The following is a 15187-nucleotide window of genomic DNA, read 5'->3' on the forward strand; positions in this document are numbered from 1 at the left end:
TGTTAGGTGCTGTCGAGTTGGTTTCAACTGATAGCAACCCTATGTACGACAGAACCAAACACTGCCCAGTCCTGCGTTATTCTCACAGTCATTGCTAGGTTTGACCCCGTTGTTGTAGCCACTGTGTCAACCCATCTAGTTGAGGGTCTTCCTCTTTTTCGCTGACCCTCTACTTTACCAAGCTGATGTCCTTTTCCAGGGACTGGTCCCTCCTAATAACATGTCCAAAGTATGTGAGACAAAATCTCACCATCTTTGCTTCCAAGGAGCATTCCGGGTGTACTTCTTCCAAGGCAGATTTGTTCGTTCTTCTGGCAGTCCATGGTATATTCAGTATTCTCTGCCAACACCGTAATTCGAAGGCATCAGTTATTTTTCGTTCTTCCTTATTCATTGTCCAGCTTTCACATACACATGAGGCAATTGAAAATACCATGGCCTGGGTCAGGCGCACCTTAGGTCTCAAAGTGACATCTTTGTTTTTAACGTTTTCAAGAGGTCTTTTGCAGGAGATTTGCCCAATGTACTATGTCGTCTGATTTCTTGACTGTTGCTTCCACGGGTGTTGATTGTAGATCCAAGTAAAATGAAAACAGCAAGTCTAGGAAACTCATGCACCAAGACTGTCATATCTATCTTCAAATTATTCCTTAAATTCGCCTGTTTTTCTCCATCATTTCTTATCTGATCAGTGCAAAATAACTGTTCTCCCTGCATCCTTGTCTCCTAATAGCTGATTGTATACACGGTACCCGAAGTGATCTTTTAAAATTAAAATCAAATGCTGCTACTTACCTGTTTAAAACTCTTCACTGGCTTCCCATTACACTTAAAACTGTACTCCTTGCAATGGCCCAGAAAGTCTCTGTATGATCAGAACCCTCTTTGCCTTGTTGACCTCATCTCCTATTCGTCCCTTTCCCTACTTTTCTCATTTCTTCTAGGGCACCTAATCCTTTCCCTCCCCATGGCCATTGCACATGTTGATCCTCCTCTTGGTTGCTTTGCCCCCAGATCTTCACAGGGTTGACTTTTTCTTTTCTCAGTTCCATGTGCCTCTTCGAAAGGCACTTCCTTGACACTTCAAACTAAAGGGGCACCCTCCTTCCTTTATTTTTTCAGCAACTTATTCTGTTTTTTCCACACACTTATCTTCTCTCTACAAATGCATATGTATTTATTGAATGTTTGCTTTTTCAACTAGAAAGTAATCTTCATGAGTGCAGGCACAGCGTCTGTTTTGTACACTGCTCCAAGATGAATTACCCAACAAGCAAGGTATGCATGAGCTTAATTGTGCTTACATACTAAATCCTTAGTGCACAATTTCACCTGGTTTTCATCAGGTCTTTGTGAAACCCACGGGAAATTGTGCACTATAGACTAGAAAGTAAACAAAATTAAGCCCGTGTGTACCTTGCTTACTGGTTCAACTGCCCCGACACTGCTGTATGCCTGGGTTCTGTAACAGTGCTTGCCTCGCACATTGATAGCTAGCTAGCTGCCGTGAGTCAACTCCAACTCGTAGAGACCTTTGGTACAACAAAACAAAATCTCACCTGGTCCTGCCTCATCCTCACAATCGTTATTGTGCCAATCCATCTCACCCAGGGTCTCCCTTGTGCTTGCTGACCCTCTGCTTTATCAAACATGATATCCTCTTCCAGCAATCGATCCCTCTTGATAATGTGTACGAAGAAAGAGAGTCATACAGCCTGGCACATAGTACAGCTTTAATAAATGGTAATGGAATGAATAAAAAATCTGTTGTCTTGGAGTCCATTCTGACTCATGGCAACCCAATGTGTGTTAGAGCAGATCTGTGCTCCCGATGGTTTTCAATGGCTGATTTTTGGGAACTAGAACGCCAGGTCTTTCTTCCTAGGCACCTCGGAGTGGCCTGTACCTTACAACCTTTATGTTAGCAGCCTAGTGCGTTAACTGTTTACACCAATGTAATGAATAACAGTATGTAAACAACAGTCATATGCAGCAGAGTCTGAGTAAAATAAGGAATAGCAAGTCCATAAGGTATTTCAATAACAACTTCTCTTAAGTCCCCGATGAGATTTTGCAATTAGGAGTAGTTGGGTAGCAGGGCAAGCCTGCAAGCTCCAAAACACGCTAAGCAGTAGAGACCTTTCCAAACCCACGTCATCTCCGCGCCTGCGCAGATCTACCTCCGAGGTCCAGCCCCCGTTCTTTGCAAGAAGAAGGGCGTGGCTAAGCGGACTATGGGCCGGGGCGCGAGTGGATGACGTCACGCGGCGTGTGCCCAGGTAGCCAGTAGTAACCCCGAGTCTGCGGAAGTGGAGACCTGTGGTCAGGAGGCTGATACAGGTAACCTGTTCGCTTCTTGTTGGGTCCCTGCCTTCCTCTCTTCCGGCCCCGGGATGGCGGCGGTGACAGCAACATCCAATTCTGAAGGCGATGGGGAGCCAGCTCTTACCCTCATCTTTTGTCGATCTGCGGGAACCCCATGTCTTCTCAGTCCTCCCCGACTCCTGAGGCTGAAACTCGTTCAGGGTGGGCAACCACTTCTCTCCGCTTCCGCTCTCGGGATGGCAGTGGTCTCTGATTCTTTTTTCCTAGGCGGCACAGACTCTCAGCCTCTAGTTGCCGCCTCCTTCATCTCTTCCCTGCAGGTCCTTTCACCCCTCCTTCTCCGTCCCTAGTTCCATATGGCTCCTCTCCAGCCCGTTTAAGGAAACAGAACAGTTTCCGATTCCGTTCATTTCTACTTGCAGTGAAACCTATTTTCCCCCCACCCCCGGAGGATCCTTACTGAGAACACCAAGTTTTGAGTTTTAGTGTTCCTAAAGAACGTTCGTTCTCTGTCCGTCTGGAGTTTTGCTCATTAACGCATGCATGGGTGGTAGTTGGGGGGGGGGGGTGGGGAGGCGGCGTGGTGCAGTACTGTGAAAATCTATTGTGATAATAAAAGATGCACTTGGGATCCAATCAACTGTTGAGGTGCAGGAAGTTAAAGCTTTTCAGAAAAATGCTCTTAGCCCCTGGGTTTCTTTATGTTTTTTCGAGCAACGATGACAGTTAACCTCGCGAAGTAGCTTGTCACCCATCAAAATAAATAAGCAGTACGATCTGCTAGGAATGTTCATATCGCTTAAAAACAAACAAAAACAGGTTTCATATTGTTGGTAAAGGGTCATTCATATTATCGGTATGTGTTACTACAAAACCAGCCAGCAACATAGATGCTACTGAGTATATGGGATGAGAGGCAGGATTCTGAAATCTTTGATCTTACTGATAGTTTGGCTTGATTTTGTTGCACTTTTAGTATGTTCCATTTTTTAAATAAAGTGTAGTTACTTCATATAATTCTGGGAAGCCTACCAATGGCTTGCTTATTGGTAAGATTGTGTTCTTCCAATATTTGGTGTAGTGGTTAAGCACTGGGCTGCTAACAGAAAGGTCACTGGTTTGAACCCACCAGCTGCTCTGCAGGAGAAAGATGTGGCAGTCTGCTTCTGTAAAGATTACAGCCTTGGAAACCCTATGGGGCAATTCTGCCTTGTCCTGTAGGGTTGTTATGAGGCAGGATGGACTCAATGGCAATGGATTTCTTTTTTTTTTTTTTTTTAAGTAGAATAAGGTTAGGGAATAATAGTTGCTGTTGAAATTTGCTGTATCCTAGGGACTGTGTTCAACACTTTGCATAAGCTTTCTTCTTAATTCACACAGTGACCCTGTGAGTTGAGAATTATTATCTCCAATTTACAGAAAAGGAAACTGAGGCTCAGGTATATGAAAAATGACTTGCCAAAAATTCACAGTAATTAAGTGGCAGAGCCAAGATTTAAATTTAAGTCTGTGTATGACTTCAAAGCCTACACTTTTTTTTTTTTTTAAATAACTCTGTTAATGATCAAATTCTATGCCTTTTAGAATGTTTTTGTTGTCAGGTGCCGTTGAGTTGGTTCTGACTCATAGTGACCCTATGCACAACAGAATGAAACACTGCCTAGTCCTGCGCCATCCTTAAAATCGTTGTTATGCTTGAGTTCATTGTTGCAGCCACTGTGTCAGTCCAGCCTGTTGAGGGTCTTCCTTTTTTCCGCTGACCCTGTACTTTGCCAAGTATGATGTCTTTCTCCAGGGACTGATCCCTCCTGACAACATGTCCAAGTATGTAAGACGCAGCCTTGCCATCCTTGCCTCTAAGGAGCATTCTGGTTGTACTTCCAAGATAGATTCATTCATTCTTTTGGCAGTCCATGGTATATATTCAATATTCTTTGCCAACAGCATAATTCAAAGGTGTCAGTTCTTCTTCGATCTTCCTTATTCATTGTCCAGCTTTTACATACATATGATGCAATCGAAAATACCATGGCTTGGGTCAGGCGCACCTTAGTCTTCAAGGTGACGTCTTTGCTTTTCAACACTTGAAAGAGGTCCTTTGCAGCAGATTTGCCCAGTGCAATGCGTCTTTTGATTTCTTGACTGCTGCTTCCTTGCGTGTTGATCGTGGATCCAAGTAAAATGAAGTCCTTGACAATTTCAGTCTTTTCTCCATTTATCATGATGTCGCTCATTGGTCCAGTTGTGAGGATTTTTGTTTTCTTTATGTTGAGGTGTAATCCATACTGGAGGCTGTGGTCTTTGATCTTCATCAGTAAGTGCTTCAAGTCTTTTTCACTTTCAGCAAGCAAGGTTGTGTCATCTGCATAACGCAGGTTGTTAATGAGTCTTCCTCATTAACATCAATCCTGTTGCCCTGTTCTTCATATAGTCCAGTTTCTCGTATTATTTGCTCAGCATACAGGTTGAATCGGTATGGTGAAAGGATACAACCCTGATGCACACCTTTCCTGACTTTAAACCAATCAGTATCCCCTTGTTCTGTCTGAACAACTGCCTCTTGGTCTATGTAAAGGTTCCTCATGAGCACAATTAAGTATTCAGGAACTCCCATTCTTGGCAATGTTATCCATAATTTGTTATGATCCACACAGTCGAATGCCTTTGCATAGTCAACAAAACACAGGTAAACATCCTTCTGGTATTCTCTGCTTTCAGCCAGGATCCATCTGACATCAGCAGTAATATCCTTGGTTCCACATCCTCTTCTGAAACCAGCCTGAATTTGAATGATCTTCAACAAAATTTTGCTTGTGTATGACATGAATGATATTGTTCTATAATTTCCACATTTGGTTTGATCTCTTTTCTTGGGAATAGGCATAAATATGGATCTTTTCCAGTCAGTTGGCCAGGAAGCTGTCTTCCATGTTTCTTGAAATAGATGAATGAGCACCTCCAGCGCTGCATCTGTTTGTTGAAACATATCGATTGATATTCCATCAGTTCCTGGAGCCTTGTTTTTCACAAGTACCTTCAGAGCAGCTTGGACTTCTTCCTTTACTACCATCAGTTCCTGATCATATGCTGCCTCTTGAAATGGTTGAACATCGACTAATTCTTTTTGGTATAATGACTCTGTGTATTCCTTCCATCTTCTTTTGATGCTTCCTGCATCATTTAATATTTTCCCCATAGAGTCCTTCACTATTGCAACTCGAGGCTTGAATTTTTTCTTCAGTTCTTTCAGCTTGAGAAACGCCGAGCGTGTTCTTCCCTTTGGATTTCTTTCTCCAGCTCTTTGCACATGTCATTATAATACTTTACTTTGTCTTCTTGAGCCACCCTTTTAAATCTTCTGTTCAGTTCTTTTACTTCATCATTTCTTCCTTTTGCTTTAGCTGCTCGACATTCATGAGCAGGGTTCAGAGTCTCATGTGACATCCACCTTGGTCTTTTCTTTCTTTCCTGTTTCAATAACCTCTTGCTTTTTTCATGTATGATGTCCTTGATGTCATTCTACAACTTGTCTGGCCTTCAGTTGCTAGTGTTTAGTGTGTTAAGTCTATTCTTGAGATGGTCTCTAAGTTCAGGTGGGATATACTCAAGGTCATGTTTTGGCTCTCGTGGACTTGCTCTGATTTTCTTCAGTTTCAGCTTGAACTTGCATGTGAGCAACTGATGGTCTGTTCCACAGTCAGCCCCTGGTGTTGTTCTGACCGATGATATTGAGCTTTTCCATTGTCTCTTTCCACAGATGTAGTCAATGTCATTACTGTGTGTTCCATCTGGTGAGGTCCATGTGTGTAGTCACGATTCATGTTGGTGAAAGAAGGTATTTGGAATGAAGAAGTCATTGGTCTTGCAAAATTCTATCATTTGATCTCTGGCATTGTTTCTATCACCAAGGCTGTATTTTCCAACTACCAATCCTTCTTTGTTTCCAACTTTCGCATTCCAATCACCAGTAGTTATCAATCCATCCTGATTGCTTGTTCGATCAATTTCAGACTGCAGCGGCTGATAAAAGTCTTTGATTTCTTCATCTATCCTGAAGTACAGTGCTGTCAGTGATAGGATAATATCCATATGCCTACAAGGAAGACCAGTTAATACAACTGTTATTCAAACTTTGTGCACCAATCACTAAGGCCAAAGATGAAGATGCCTTTATAATAAAACCAAAAAAACCAAACCCACTGCCGTCGAGTCAATTCTGACTCATAGTGACCCTGTAGGACAGAGGAGAACTGCCCCATATAGTTTCCAAGGAGCACCTGGTGGATTTGAACTGCTGACCTCTTGGTTAGCAGCTGTAGCACTTAACCACTAGGCCACCAGGGTTTCCGCCTTTATAATAGTCACACATAATTCTATGAGTTTGTTCACTCATCTGTCCAAATGATTGGACATTTTCTTTGACAGTATCTTTACTATTAAATTCTAATGTACGTGACATTAAAACACCTGGAAAGTTTAATTTGTGCTTCCCCTGCACACACAGACACAGACACAGACACAGACACAGACACAGACACAGACACAGACACAGACACAGACACAGACACAGACACAGACACAGACACAGACACAGACACAGACACAGACACAGACACAGACACACACTCTACCCTCACCATTAAAAATGAAATAAATGGCAAGCAAGATTACTCTGTCAGACCCTTCTGGTTGGAGCCCTCAGGCAATGATTGACTGGATAGTTGAGGGTTTTACCATTTTAGAAATGAAAATTATATTGAGTATTTTAGATGGAAATTTAAAACATGTACGAAGCAATTCTTTGCCTTCTTAAATACAGTATACTGAACAGACTTTAGCCTTCGCTTGATGTCTCAGAGCAGTCATTATGAACATCATTTATCGCCCAGTGTTGAAATGGCGATTTCCTCAGAGCTTTTTATTATATTTGACCCTGAAGCTGCTTTGCATTTTGAATTTGCCTGTCCTTTTTTTAGTTTTTGTAGTCCATTCCTCAATGTCACCAAGAGTTCGTAAAGCATTGTTGTGAAAAGCAGGAACTGTGGAACCAGAATTGTAGGGTTCGAATCCCAGCTCTGCCACTTAACTAGTAGAGTGAGTCTGGACAAGTTAATTTACCCCTCAATACCTCAGTTTTCTCATTTGTAAAATGGTGACAGTAAGAATACGTACTTCAGAAAATTGTTGTGAGGATAAAATGAAAGCCTGTGTAAAAGACTTAGAATACTACCAGGCATATTGTAAGAGCCACATAAGTAAGGGTTTGCTAATATTATTATTAGTCTGGTTTTGACCTTAAGTTCTTTGAAAATTGCGTTCTAGTTTTTTGAAAATTGTGGTTTGTTGAAAATTTATGTGTAGTAATTGGGAGTCCCTGGGTGGCGCAAATGGTTAAACACTCAACTACTGGCTTAAAAGTTTGGCTGTTTGAACCCACCCAGAGGCACCTCGGAAGTCAAGCCTGGCGATCTGCTTCTGAAAGGTCACAGCCTTGAAACCCTTTGGAGCAGTTCCACTTCACACATGTGGGTTCCCATGAGGCAGGACTGCCTCTACGGCAACAACAAAAACTGGAGAATTCCTGCACCTGGAATGCCTCATCCTGAGCTGTTCTGGGAACATGTGGATTCACTCCGTTAGACCTCACAGAACCACGCTTTCATTGTGTCTTTCCAGTCCTGTGTGATTTTGCTCAGGGTGTTTGGAGTGGACATTTCAAATATTTTATTTTATTCTATGTATTTGCTTTATTTTGATATCAAAATAATGATTTTTGATTTCTGTTTTGAATATGGAAGATTTCTCAGTGGTTTTGAAAAATCAGTTGATGCACATCCATTTTTGGTGCTCTACACAGGCTTACCCTTTCACTGATGTTATCAAGGCTCTTGTGGATGAGAACTTCCTTAAAAACAAACCACCACTATGCGTTGGCCACTCACCAGAGTATCTCTTCAGTGTGATTCTCTAACTCCTGCTCTTTGTCTTTCCCTCTTCCTTTTCCTTTAAGGAGCTGAGAAAATTGACCCTATCAGTGAAGTGGAATAATGTGCCTTACAACATTTATAAGTTACGTACTCATTTTCAGGGGTGTATTTGAAACCAGTGGGGGACATTGGTGGTTCAGTGGTAAGATTTTTTTTGTCTTTCATGCGGGAAACCTGGGTTTGATTCCTGACCAATGCACATCACGCAGAGCCACCACCTGTCAGTCAGCGAAGGCTTGTGTGTTTCTGTGATGCTGAACAGATTTCAGCAGAGCTTCAAGGCTAAGACGGACTAGGAAGAAAGACCTGGTGATCTACTTCTGAAAAATCAGCTAATGAAATCCCTGCGCATCAAAAGGGTTCGATTGCAGGACTGAGCAGCTGTTTTATTCTTTTGTTCATGGGGTCATGATGAGTCGAGGGTCTGACTTGATGGCAGCTAACAGCAACAGCAATTTTAAACCAAGACCAGCCAAGAGTTGATATTGACTCCTTTGGTGTTCCGAATATTTTAATACCATTAGGGTGATATTTATTTTAAAACTTCGTAGCAAAAATATAGTTATATATATATATATTTTAAATAATTTTTATTGTGCTTTAAGTGAAAGTTTACAAATCAAGTCAGTCTCTCACACAAAAACCCATATATAGCTTGCTACACACTCCCAATTACTCTCCTCCTGATGAGACAGCCCGCTCTCTCCCCGCACTCTCTCTTTTCGTGTCCATTTCGCCAGCTTCTAACCCCCTCCACCCTCTCATCTCCCCTCCAGGCAGGAGATGCCAACATAGTCTCAAGTGTCCACCTGACCCAAGAAGCTCACTCCTCACCAGCATCCCTCTCCAACACATTGTCCAGTCCAATCCATGTCTGAAGAGTTGGCTTTGAGAATGGTTCCTGTCCTGGGCCAACAGAAAGTCTGGGGGCCATGACCACCGGGGTCCTTCCAGTCTCAGTCAGACCATTAAGTCTGGTCTTTTTATGAGAATTTGGGGTCTGCATCCCACTGCTCTCCTGCACCCTCAGGGGTTCTCTGTTGTATTCCCCGTCAGGGCAGCCATGGGTTGTAGCCGAGCACCATCTAGTTCTTCTGGTCTCAGGATGATGTAGTCAGTGGTTCATGTGGCCCTTTCTGTCTCTTGGGCTCGTAATCACCTTGTGTCCTTGGTGTTCTTCATTCTCCTTTGATCCACGTGGGTTGAGACCAATTGATGCATCTTAGATGGCTGCTTGCTAGCGTTTAAGACCCCAGACACCACTCTTCAAAGTGGGATGCAGAATGTTTTCTTAATAGATTTTACAATGTCAGTTGACTTAGATGTCCCCTGAAACCATGGTCCCCAGACCCCTGCTCCTGCTACGCTGGCCTTTGAAGCATTCAGTTTATTAAGGAAACTTCTTTGCTTTTGGTTTAGTCCAATTGTGCTGACCTCCCCTGTATTGTGTGTTTAGTTATATTTTTAATGTGTATTGAATTATACTTCTCATTTCATATGGTATAAACTCAGTACTTGGTGATTCAATTTGATCGTGGCCCTATAAAGAATAGGGATAGAGATATCACTGAGATAACATTGTTATTAAGAACAAATATGTTGTTGTTGGGTGCCATTGAGTCATTTCAGACTCATAGCTACCTCATGACTGAGTAGAACTGCCCCATAGGGTTTTCTTGGCTGTAATCTTTGCAGAAGCAGATCACCAGGTCTTTCTCCCACAGAGCTGCTGAGTGGGTTTGAACTGCCAACCTTTCAGTAAGTAGCTGAGTGCTTAACTGTTGCACCACCAGGGCTCCTTTGAACAAATATGCCTGGTATCTTTCGTCAAACTGGAACCCGAGCATAAATTATAGTGTTGTATTTCCTCTCAGCCAGTATTTTGTCTAAAAAAATAGTAAGGAAAATAACAGTAATAATAATATACCATGCCGTACCCATTGCCATTGAGTCAATTCCAATTCATAGCCACCGTGTAGGACAAAGTAGACTGCCCCATATGGTTTCCAAGGTGTGGCTAGTAGATTTGAACTGCCGACCTTTTGGTTAGCAGCCAAACTCTTAACCACTGTGCCACCAGGGCTCCAATAATAATGTAATAATATTACCTATTCTTTCTAGTGCTTACAGTATGCCATGCACTGTTACACACACTTTACCTATGACGTAGATACTTTTATTGTTCCTATTTTACACGTGAAGAAACTGAGGTACAGAGAAATTCAGTGAATTGCTAAAATTATGAAGCTGGTAGGTGGTGGAATTGAGATTTGAACCCAGGCTCTTTGGCTCCGAAGTTTATTTGTCCCTAGGTTTTGAGTTAATGCTTAAGTCATCAACTTTGCAATGTAAGTTGTTTTACCTGCCACACTCTCCCTCTACCCACTCTTTTTATACTGTCTTTCAAACAGAATGTTACTTCCGAGTTTAGCGGGTATTGGAAGAGCAACTGAACCCAAGCTATTAAAACGGTAACAAGTGCCTCTCATTTGATTAAGGCAGACAGTAACGTCGAATTGGAATTCAGATTGCATTTTCACAGCTAGTTCTTAGAGCCTTGTTTTTGAAAAGCATATCCTGAAACCTTTTATGATCTCATATTGCATTTATATTGTGTTGATGTTTGACGTTAGATGTTATACAATTCCCACACTCCTGTTCTGTGGGCAGAAAGAGCTTTTTGCTCGTAATGTTGTTATTAACTCTCAGAATGGCTTATGGCACACTCATGTTGCTGCTAACTCATTGCTCTGTGTTGCTTGATTCCTGAAGAAATTATTTTGAAATAGCATTTTTATACCCATTATCGATTTCGTTGTAATTTTTTTCTGTTGCTTACATTTTATTTCTTTGACACTTGCAATTTGAAACTGATGGGAATTGGGTTATGCTTGATATATTTTGGCAGCCAAGGAGACACATCAGCCTGTTTCTTTTGGCACAGATAATATCTTGCCTGTGTAGCGAGTATAGTGTATGTTTGGACGTATAAACTGAGTAACGCTTGGTAGAATAGAATTATAGAATGTTAAGTGTTCAAAGGGTCCTTAGATATGTTTCATTTACCCTTCATTTGGCAATTGGGAATCTGAAGCCTGGGCTGATTAAATGATTTGTCTATAGTCATACAGTATTAGAATCTTTTTTTTTTTTTTTTTTTAAGAATACCTGTATTCAGTGTTCTTTTAAACCATACCTCAATGTTATTTGTGTGCATCCTTACTTATAAGGGGAGGCTCTAAGTTCTTTACCCATATGTACTTAATTGTCATCTCCTTATAATAGTATGTTCTGGATGAGAAATCATGACCTGAATTAGACAAATGGCAGAATGAACTGATATGACAGATCCAAGAGGAATTGATAGGACTTTGCAGTTGACTGTATAGAGATGACAGTGAGACATCTGGGATAGTTCCCAGGATTTTTGCTTGGACAACTGACTAGATGATATCATGCGCTGGGGAAACTTAGTTAAAAGAGACCGGGGCTGAGCATATGAATTCGAAGTAATTAGAGTCTTGATTGCACAGAGAAAATGAGAAAGATTGAAGACAGAGCTACAGGGAACACCACTGTCTTGAGAAGTGGAAGGGCCAAGAGGTAGAGGGATATAGAGGAGAGGTGGTGGAGAGAGAATGGCATCACCAATGCTGAAAGAGGAGAGAATTTCAGGAAGGAGGGACATGGCCATTGGTGTTAATGTAGCAAACTAAAGACTGAAAGGGCCCGTTGGATTTGACAACTTGAAAGTCATTTGCCTCCACTGTGGAGTTTGAGTCTGTGCTCTGTGACCTAATTTCAGCATTTCTTTTACATTTGGGCATTAGATTATGAAGTTGACTCTCTGGCAGAAGAGATGCCAACATATCCTTAAATTTTACTACTCTTAGAACATTTCTTCTTTTCCATTACCCCCCCACCCCCCGTTCTGTTCTTCCCTTTTGCTCTTTATTGTTTTGGATCTTTTTTTTTTTTTTTAACATAAATGTATATACTATGTTAATTGAGAAATACTTACAGTAAATTTAGTAAAAGGACATAAGCCACCTACCTGTAGACTGTGCCGTTCAGTGATCTTTCATGTATTCCGTAAATCCATACTATCCATGGAACTTTAGAATGAATGGGTACTAACTCCTACCACTTTTACGAAGCGTTGAAAACAAACAGACAAAAACATATACACGCTGACCTAAGTTTTGTCCTATCATTCGTGTTGTCATTGTAAAATAGGAAGCAAGTAGGTGACATTAAAAGGCCTTGACATTTTTACTTGAATCTCATAAAAATTATTTTTCATGAAACCTGATCTGTTTGTTATAAAAAGCAGCTTCTGTCAAGGAATACCCTGTGATAGATAAATCCGCCATCGGTGATTAACAGTGATACATTATGGCCTTATTTCCATAGCTAAATATGTGGATTTCTAAGAAAAAGATGACCTCAGTTTAGAGTGCCGACCACTATTTCATACAGACTGATTTGTTTTGGTGTTTAGGACTCTCATACCGCATGCAGAACGTAGACCCAAAAGCAGGCCAGAAGACAACGTTTGTCAAAGAAGTTACGCTTTAGAAAGCGGCAGTTCCGTCCCAGCAGTTTCTCTCTAGTAGCAGGTGACTTGGAACTGTCTGTTCTGCTTAGTCTGCACCCACGCCCAGAACTTGGACAAATCTAAGATCTTCAGTGGTCACGTTTGAGCAAATGGATGTCCCTTGACTTCAACTGTTGTTCACAACAAATCTTCTGGATTTGGAGCATGGCCTACAGTCATTTCTAATGAAGAGGGTATTTCCAGTTATGGAAATAACCATGGTCACAGTATATGTTGTGTTTAGTCATTTTCTTACAATGATTTAAGAAAGTCATTATAATATTTTTTACAACCCAAGGTAAATCATTAATGTCATGCAGTATTTGCAGAATTTTAGCAGTGTACGGCCAACACTTTAAAAATATCCTTAGATTCCTTCCATATTAGCGTAGTTCTGTGTTTGTTCTCCAGATTTACATTTTTTTCCTTAAGCATATATGTCTTAGTCTATATAAGATATGGGGTCTTAAGGGAAATAAACTGTTTAACCTTACCTTTAAAACTTCCTAAATTAATTTTTTTTAATTAACCTTTATTAATCTTCAAGTGAACATTTACAAATCCAATCAGTCTGTCACATGTAAGTTTACATACATCTTACTCCCTTCTCCCACTTGCTCTCCCCCTATTGAGTCAGCCCTTTCAGTCTCTCGTTTCCTGCCAATTTTGCCATCTTCCCTCTCTCTCTATCTTCCCATCCCCCATCCAGTCAAGAGTTGCCAACACACTCTCCAGTGTCCACCTGATTTAATTAGCTCACTCTTCATCAGCATCTCTCTCCCCCCCCGCTGACCAGTCCCTTTCATGTCTGATGAGTTGTCTTCGGAGATGGTTCCTGTCCTGTGCCAACAGAAGGTCTGGGGAGCATTGCCGCCGGGATTCCTCTAGACCATTAAGTATGGTCTTTTTATGAGAATTTGGGGTCTGCATCCCACTGATCTCCTGCTCCCTCAGGGGTTCTCTGTTGTGCTCCCTGACAGGGCAGTCATCGATTGTGGCTGGGCACCAACTAGTTCTTCTGGTCTCAGGATGATGTAGGTCTGTGGTTCATGTGGCCCTTTCTGTCTCTTGGGTTCTTAGTTGTCGTGTGACCTTGGTGTTCTTCATTTTCCTTTGCTCCAGGTGGGTTGAGACCAACTGATGCATCTTAGATGGCCGCTTGTTAGCAATTAGGACCCCAGACGCCACATTTCAAAGTGGGATGCAGAGTGTTTTCATAATAGAATTATTTTGCCAATTGACTTAGAAGTCCCCTCAAACCATGTTCCCCAGACCCCCGCCCCTGCTCCGCTGACCTTTGAAGCATTCATTTTATCCCAGAAACCTCTTTGCTTTTAAAAAAAAAAAATTGGGCTGACCTTCCTTGTATTGAGTGTTGTCTTTCCCTTCACCCAAAGCAGTTCTTATCTACTGATTGATCAATAAAAAACCCTCTCCCTCCCTCCCTCCCCCCTTCGTAACCACAAAAGTATGTGTTCTCAGTTTTTTCTGTTTCTCAAGATCTTATAATAGTGGTCTTATACAATATTTGTCCTTTTGCCTCTGACTCATTTCGCTCAGCACAATGCCTTCCAGATTCCTCCACGTTATGAAATGTTTCAGAGATTCGTCACTGTCCTTTATCGATGAGTAGTATTCCATTGTGTGAATATACCACAATTTATTTACCCATTCATCCGTTGACGGACACCTTGGTTGCTTCCAGCTTTTTGCTATTGTAAACAGAGCTGCAATAAACATGGGTGTGCATATATCTGTTTGTGTGAAGGCTCTTGTATCTCTAGGGTATATTCCGAGGAGTGGGATTTCTGGGTTGTATGGTAGTTCTATTTCTGTTTAAGATAACGCCAGATGGATTTCCAAAGTGGTTGTACCATTTTTACAATCCCACCAGCAGTGTATGAGAGTTCCAATCTCTCCGCAGCCTCTCCAACATTTATTATTTTGTGTTTTTTGGATTAATGCCAGTCTAGTTGGTGTGAGATGGAATCTCATCGTAGTTTTAATTTGTATTTCTCTAATGGCTAATGATCGGGAGCATTTTCTCATGTGTCTGTTGGCTGCCTGAATATCTTCTTTAGTGAAATGTGTGTTCATATCCTTTACCCACTTCTTGATTGGGTTGTTTGTCTTTTTGTGGTTGAGTTTTGACAGAATCATATAGATTTTAGAGATCAGGCGCTGGTCTGAGATGTCATAGCTGAATATTCTTTCCCAGTCTATAGGTGGTCTTTTTACTCTTTTGGTGAAGTCTTTAGATGAGCATAGGTGTTTGATT

The 15187-nt window shown here is 41.5% G+C and overlaps 1 protein-coding gene across 18 annotated transcripts in view; it reads left to right on the top strand.

Moving 5' to 3' along the window:
- The first annotated feature begins 2199 nt into the window (after positions 1–2199).
- AOPEP (aminopeptidase O (putative)) overlaps positions 2200–15187 on the top strand; it is a 464323-nt gene continuing 451335 nt past the window's right edge. For 6 of the 18 annotated variants that reach the window (XM_049895753.1, XM_049895756.1, XM_049895761.1 and 3 more), the window contains exon 1: positions 2201–2340. The gene's annotated coding sequence lies outside the window, so the exon portion shown is untranslated. The other 12 variants (XR_007518651.1, XM_049895747.1, XM_049895750.1 and 9 more) reach the window with 4 other exon arrangements.

The sequence above is a fragment of the Elephas maximus genome, chromosome 9, assembly GCF_024166365.1.
Source record: "Elephas maximus indicus isolate mEleMax1 chromosome 9, mEleMax1 primary haplotype, whole genome shotgun sequence".
Lineage (NCBI taxonomy): Eukaryota > Metazoa > Chordata > Mammalia > Proboscidea > Elephantidae > Elephas > Elephas maximus.